The sequence below is a fragment of the Diorhabda sublineata genome, chromosome 5 (assembly GCF_026230105.1).
Source record: "Diorhabda sublineata isolate icDioSubl1.1 chromosome 5, icDioSubl1.1, whole genome shotgun sequence".
Taxonomy (NCBI): Eukaryota; Metazoa; Arthropoda; class Insecta; order Coleoptera; family Chrysomelidae; genus Diorhabda; species Diorhabda sublineata.
Window position 1 is genome coordinate 34,666,662 of NC_079478.1, and position 7,060 is coordinate 34,673,721.

Sequence of the window (7,060 nt, forward strand, 5' to 3'; positions counted from 1 at the left end):
GTCTTTTGGACGTTATTGTTAACTGAAAATCATGTGGTTTGAATACTAGTAGCGCCATCTAATCTATTTCGCGCACTTTTTTTATGTTTTTATCCATAACACTCGCTAGGGAGCGTTGTCGTTGCTTATTTTGCCTCGTTTAAACTTAGTAAAACACTTATGGTTGAACGATTGAACAGAGCTTTCGTATATTTTTAGGTTTGAGCTATTTCAAGCGTGCTTTCGTCTCGTTCAAACTTGCAAACTATTTTTGAAGCAAAGCTTTGGTTGCAATAGTCCTTTTTTGTCCTGTATTAACACGAAATTCTTCTTTATCCATAGTATGACATCTGTCAAGTATATACGTGTCTTTTGGACGTTATTGTTAACTGAAAATCATGTGGTTTGAATACTAGTAGCGCCATCTAATCTATTTCGCGCACTTTTTTTATGTTTTTATCCATAACACTCGCTAGGGAGCGTTGTCGTTGCTTATTTTGCCTCGTTTAAACTTAGTAAAACACTTATGGTTGAACGATTGAACAGAGCTTTCGTATATTTTTAGGTTTGAGCTATTTCAAGCGTGATTTCGTCTCGTTCAAACTTGCAAACTATTTTTGAAGCAAAGCTTTGGTTGCAATAGTCCTTTTTGTCCTGTATTAACACGAAATTCTTCTTTATCCATGGTATGACATCTGTCAAGTATATACGTGTCTTTTGGACGTTATTGTTAACTGAAAATCATGTGGTTTGAATACTAGTAGCGCCATCTAATCTATTTTACGCACTTTTTATGTTTTCATCCATAACACTCGCTAGGGAGCGTTGTCGTTGCTTATTTTGCCTCGTTTAAACTTAGTAAAACACTTATGGTTGAACGATTGAACAGAGCTTTCGTATATTTTTAGGTTTGAGCTATTTCAAGCGTGCTTTCGTCTCGTTCAAACTTGCAAACTATTTTTGAAGCAAAGCTTTGGTTGCAATAGTCCTTTTTTGTCCTGTATTAACACGAAATTCTTCTTTATCCATAGTATGACATCTGTCAAGTATATACGTGTCTTTTGGACGTTATTGTTAACTGAAAATCATGTGGTTTGAATACTAGTAGCGCCATCTAATCTATTTCGCGCACTTTTTTTATGTTTTTATCCATAACACTCGCTAGGGAGCGTTGTCGTTGCTTATTTTGCCTCGTTTAAACTTAGTAAAACACTTATGGTTGAACGATTGAACAGAGCTTTCGTATATTTTTAGGTTTGAGCTATTTCAAGCGTGATTTCGTCTCGTTCAAACTTGCAAACTATTTTTGAAGCAAAGCTTTGGTTGCAATAGTCCTTTTTTGTCCTGTATTAACACGAAATTCTTCTTTATCCATAGTATGACATCTGTCTGTGTCTTTTGGACGTTATTGTTAACTGAAAATCATGTGGTTTGAATACTAGTAGCGCCATCTACGCAATTTTCAACCCATTTAACAGAAAAAAATCTGCATGCACGAGTTGCCGCGCTTTTTGTATCGATATCTCCTGGACTATTATTTCTCTCGTGAAATTATTGAAGCTTTTTATACGAGAGAGTTGTATAACGTTTTTTTTTTTTCGAAATGGTATGCAATAATTAATATTTCAAAAACCTCTGTAAACAATACGTAAAAAAATCTATTAAATAAACAAAATAACAATGGGTAATCATGAATCGCTAAAAATTGCAAACAAAAGATTTGGTTACGTTTCATCACGAACAATTATTATCACTTATATCTTAATCTTAATGTTCTTCGAATTTGCATTCATCCCAATAAGATATTATTGAATTTTTTTTAATTATCCAAATCTAATTAATGTGTAGACACTTAATTTACTCGATTGGTAATTGTCTTATAACTATTTCGGACAAATTGCATCCGTCTTTTCGACATTATGTATCCGATGAAATAATTTAAAATTCGCTGGGTATCTGACTAATTCCTTAGCAGCAACAAATATTCTGTTTTCTGGTAATAAATAATGCACCCCACCATTTCCTTTTGGACATCGTCGTCTGGTAGTTAATGTAATGGACCTTCTGACCAAAAATCGTTCGCATTAGAATCATCCAGATACATTTTGTGGTGGAAACTATTTTAGAGGAAGTGTAGAATGGAATTAGTGCCAGAAAAAAACTATGAAAACGAGAAATAGAATAAAAGAATGGTCGAATTTGGAGCTACTAATTTCCTTCTTGGAGAAATAGCATTACTAGATATTATACAATAGTTTGGTACACAAGGATCCCCAATTAAGAATCGCTGTTCGAGCCAAGACAAGTTATTTGTCAGGCACCAATAGGCAAGAAGACTAGATGCCAGAAGGCATAGAAATACATCAGAATCGAGGAAAAAGTAACGGAACTTTAACAGAAAGTAACAAACAAAAACAAAACTTCAACATTCTTTAAGCAGACACTAATAGGCTGGAAGAACAGATACTAATAGGCATAGGAAGACATAATAAATCAAGAAATAAAAAACTTCAACAGAAAGAAACAAACAACAACAGAGCTTCAACATACTAACAGACATTGCAACTCTGAATGAAGATCAAAGGTGAAAAAAATGAGTTTTTCGTGATTTTAAGCAGAACGGTAAGTTTTATGAGAAAAATGATTCAGACAAAAATCATAGATCATAAAATTATCTACAAAAAACGTATCAATACTTTTTTTCCTACGAGCCACCGTTTCTGAGATATAATGATTTGTAAAAGTTGTAATGTCATGATAAACAGACGTTTCCACGCCATTTATGTGGTAGTGTACTTTGCGCGTTTTTTAACGTGGTTTGCCCAATATGCCTATTCCACGGATCTGTTGTGAACATGTTTAATTTGAAACTATTGCAAAATAATGGAAATTATCAGAGATTGAAAAGATAAAAGCGATTTAAATTGGAAAAAGTTGTGAAATTTAACCGTCCGAGTGGTAACTTTCAAATCCTTCTTCGTGCTCTTCTTCTTCTTGTCCTTTTTCTTCTTCTTCATCTTATGAACTGGCTTCTTCTTCTTATTCTATTAGCTGCAACAATAGAAGACTTTCGAGTTTAAGTTTTACGACAATTTTCATGTATTGTCACAGATTTCCGATGTCTTCGTACCACGATTAACAGTAACAACTTCAGCACGATATAGGTTAGGATAAACACGTGTTTTCACTACCAATTGGCGCTCAAGAAAACAGTTTTTCATTTATTACTAATTACTAATACTATATTTAATGGACTGGGTTTCATTTTACCTGATATTCTCGATAGAAAAATATTTCAACTCTAAAGATGCATATATACGTGGCGTACTCATGAATATCAAGACGATTACAACTTGTTGAATCGTTATATCGCAGAAACGATGGCTCGTAGGAAAAAAAGTATTGATACATTTTTTGTAGATAATTCAATGATCTACAATTTTTGTCTGAGGTATTTTTATGATAAAACTCATCATTTTAGTGAAAATCGTGAAAAACCCATTTTTTTACCTTTAATCTTCAATAAAATTTTTTCCGTACACGGGAATGATGGGGAACTTTCAAATTTTATTTTTAATTATTATTTTAAACAGTTTTATCGATTTTCAGCTTGGTGGGAGTTTATGGAGCTTCACTTTAATTTTTTGGTCTAATTTGACCGGACTATTAGTGGTTGCTTTTATTTGCACTAGATTTACAAATAAAACTTTGTAATAGATATAACGGACTTTGTAGAAATATTTAATACTGGTTTAATTTTTATAAATATAAAATATTTGTAGAAAGTGCAGTATACCGAAACGGATATGCTACGTTCTTTAGTCATTTTATAAATTATTTTAACAATTACGGAACATCGTATTCTAGACTAATTGGATTAACTTCAATGAAAGAGTAATTATTTATAAATTAAAACTGTACATTTACCTCAAAGGTGTCACAAATTAGAACAGCGTGACTTATAATTAAGCTTGCAATTTTAAAAAAGTAACTTAGCTGCGCTCCCGAGGAACGCGTGGTCCCTTTTAGTAATATTAACTTATAGTGCAGGTGAAATAGGATTAAACCCGAAATTAAATTGGGCGCTTCTGATTTTCTACATTCTCTCAAAGGTTTTAGGTTATTGAATAATTAACAATATTACGGGTTTTCGAAATTTTGGAACGTAAATAACTCGAAAACTAAGAGGATTTCGAAAAAAACTGCTCTAACAAAAAATATAGAACACAAAATGTTCTACAAAAGAGATCTATAATAATTTTTTCGTTAGAGTCACTATTTTTGAGTAAATCTCTCTCAACACCGAAAGTCCGCGATTTTAAACCAATTTACCTTCCGGGCGCGTATGGAAACTGCTCTAATTCCTGGAAAACTACTTCGTTTTCAAAAAATCAAAATGCATCATTATGGCTAAGATCTTTATTTTCTACTCGGGTAAGCTAGCATAATTTTCGACATGGGAAATTTTCAAAAGCCCTGCTAGATGAAGAGGTATATTGGCCACATAAGTACTTTAAGTTTTAATGGACATATTCCATCACTCGCCATCTAAACAAGCAAATCCAACGAGAGATTTATCGTTCGTGTTATTATTAATAATATTTTCATGTATATAATACGCATGAATTACTTCTTGGTTTCAAATGAACTAATTTTTAAAAAACGCGATCATGAACACTATCTTCGTTCTCGGTTGATTAATATTTCAATATTAACAGACTTCTTAATAGTTTCTATTTCACAAAAATGTGGATTCTCATTTTGTGCTTCGGCATTTTCGAATTCTACGTAGTTTTCGAGTTATTCCCGATTCAAAATATGTTTGAGCGTTCAAACCTATTTTATAATGGAAATTTTGAGGTTAGGAAAAATTCTTACGAAACAATTTATCGAGAATTTTGGACTCTACAATTTTGGTCCCAACACTTTTTTTCGAATTTTTCGTAGTTTTCGAATTATTCGCCATTCAAAATATGTTTGAGCGTTCAAACCCATTTTATAATGGAAATTTTGAGGTTAGGAAAAATTCTTACGAAACAATTTATCGAGAATTTTGGACTCTACAATTTTGGTCCCAACACTTTTTTTCGAATTTTTCGTAGTTTTCGAGTTATTCGCGATTCAAAATATGTTTGAGCGTTCAAACCCATTTTATAATGGAAATTTTGAGGTTAGGAAAAATTCTTACGAAACAATTTATCGAGAATTTTGAACTCTACAATTTTGGTCCCAACACTTTTTTTCGAATTTTTCGTAGTTTTCGAGTTATTCGCGATTCAAAATATGTTTGAGCGTTCAAACCCATTATATAATGGAAATTTTGAGGTTAGGAAAAATTCTTACGATCAATTTAAGGAGAATTCTGAACTCTACAATTTTGGCCCTAACATTTTTTTTCGAATTTTTCGTAGTTTTTGAGTTATTCGCGATTCAAAATATGTTTGAGCGTTCGAACCCATTTTATAAATGGAAATTTTGAGGTTAGGAAAAATTCTTACGAAACAATTTAAGGAGAATTCTGAACTCCACAATTTTGGCCGTAACATTTTTTTTCGAATTTTTCGTAGTTTTCGAGTTATTCGCGATTCAAAATATGTTTGAGCGTTCAAACCCATTTTATAATGGAAATTTTGAGGTTAGGAAAAATTCTTACGAAACAATTTAAGGAGAATTCTGAACTCTACAATTTTGGCCGTAACATTTTTTTTCGAATTTTTCGTAGTTTTTGAGTTATTCGCGATTCAAAATATGTTTGAGCGTTCGAACCCATTTTATAAATGGAAATTTTGAGATTAGGAAAAATTCTTACGAAACAATTTAAGGAGAATTCTGAACTCTACAATTTTGGTCCCAACACTTTTTTTCGAATTTTTCGTAGTTTTCGAGTTATTCGCGATTCAAAATATGTTTGAGCGTTCAAACCCATTTTATAATGGAAATTTTGAGGTTAGGAAAAATTCTTACGAAACAATTTATCGAGAATTTTGAACTCTACAATTTTGGTCCCAACACTTTTTTTCGAATTTTTCGTAGTTTTCGAGTTATTCGCGATTCAAAATATGTTTGAGCGTTCAAACCCATTATATAATGGAAATTTTGAGGTTAGGAAAAATTCTTACGATCAATTTAAGGAGAATTCTGAACTCTACAATTTTGGCCCTAACATTTTTTTTCGAATTTTTCGTAGTTTTTGAGTTATTCGCCATTCAAAATATGTTTGAGCGTTCAAACCCATTTTATAATGGAAATTTTGAGGTTAGGAAAAATTCTTACGAAACAATTTAAGGAGAATTCTGAACTCCACAATTTTGGCCGTAACATTTTTTTTCGAATTTTTCGTAGTTTTCGAGTTATTCGCGATTCAAAATATGTTTGAGCGTTCAAACCCATTTTATAATGGAAATTTTGAGGTTAGGAAAAATTCTTACGAAACAATTTAAGGAGAATTCTGAACTCTACAATTTTGGCCGTAACATTTTTTTTCGAATTTTTCGTAGTTTTTGAGTTATTCGCGATTCAAAATATGTTTGAGCGTTCGAACCCATTTTATAATGGAAATTTTGAGGTTAGGAAAAATTCTTACGAAACAATTTAAGGAGAATTCTGAACTCTACAATTTTGGCCGTAACATTTTTTTTCGAATTTTTCGTAGTTTTTGAGTTATTCGCGATTCAAAATATGTTTGAGCGTTCGAACCCATTTTATAAATGGAAATTTTGAGATTAGGAAAAATTCTTACGAAACAATTTAAGGAGAATTCTGAACTCTACAATTTTGGTCCCAACACTTTTTTTCGAATTTTTCGTAGTTTTCGAGTTATTCGCGATTCAAAATATGTTTGAGCGTTCAAACCCATTTTATAATGGAAATTTTGAGGTTAGGAAAAATTCTTACGAAACAATTTATCGAGAATTTTGAACTCTACAATTTTGGTCCCAACACTTTTTTTCGAATTTTTCGTAGTTTTCGAGTTATTCGCGATTCAAAATATGTTTGAGCGTTCAAACCCATTATATAATGGAAATTTTGAGGTTAGGAAAAATTCTTACGATCAATTTAAGGAGAATTCTGAACTCTACAA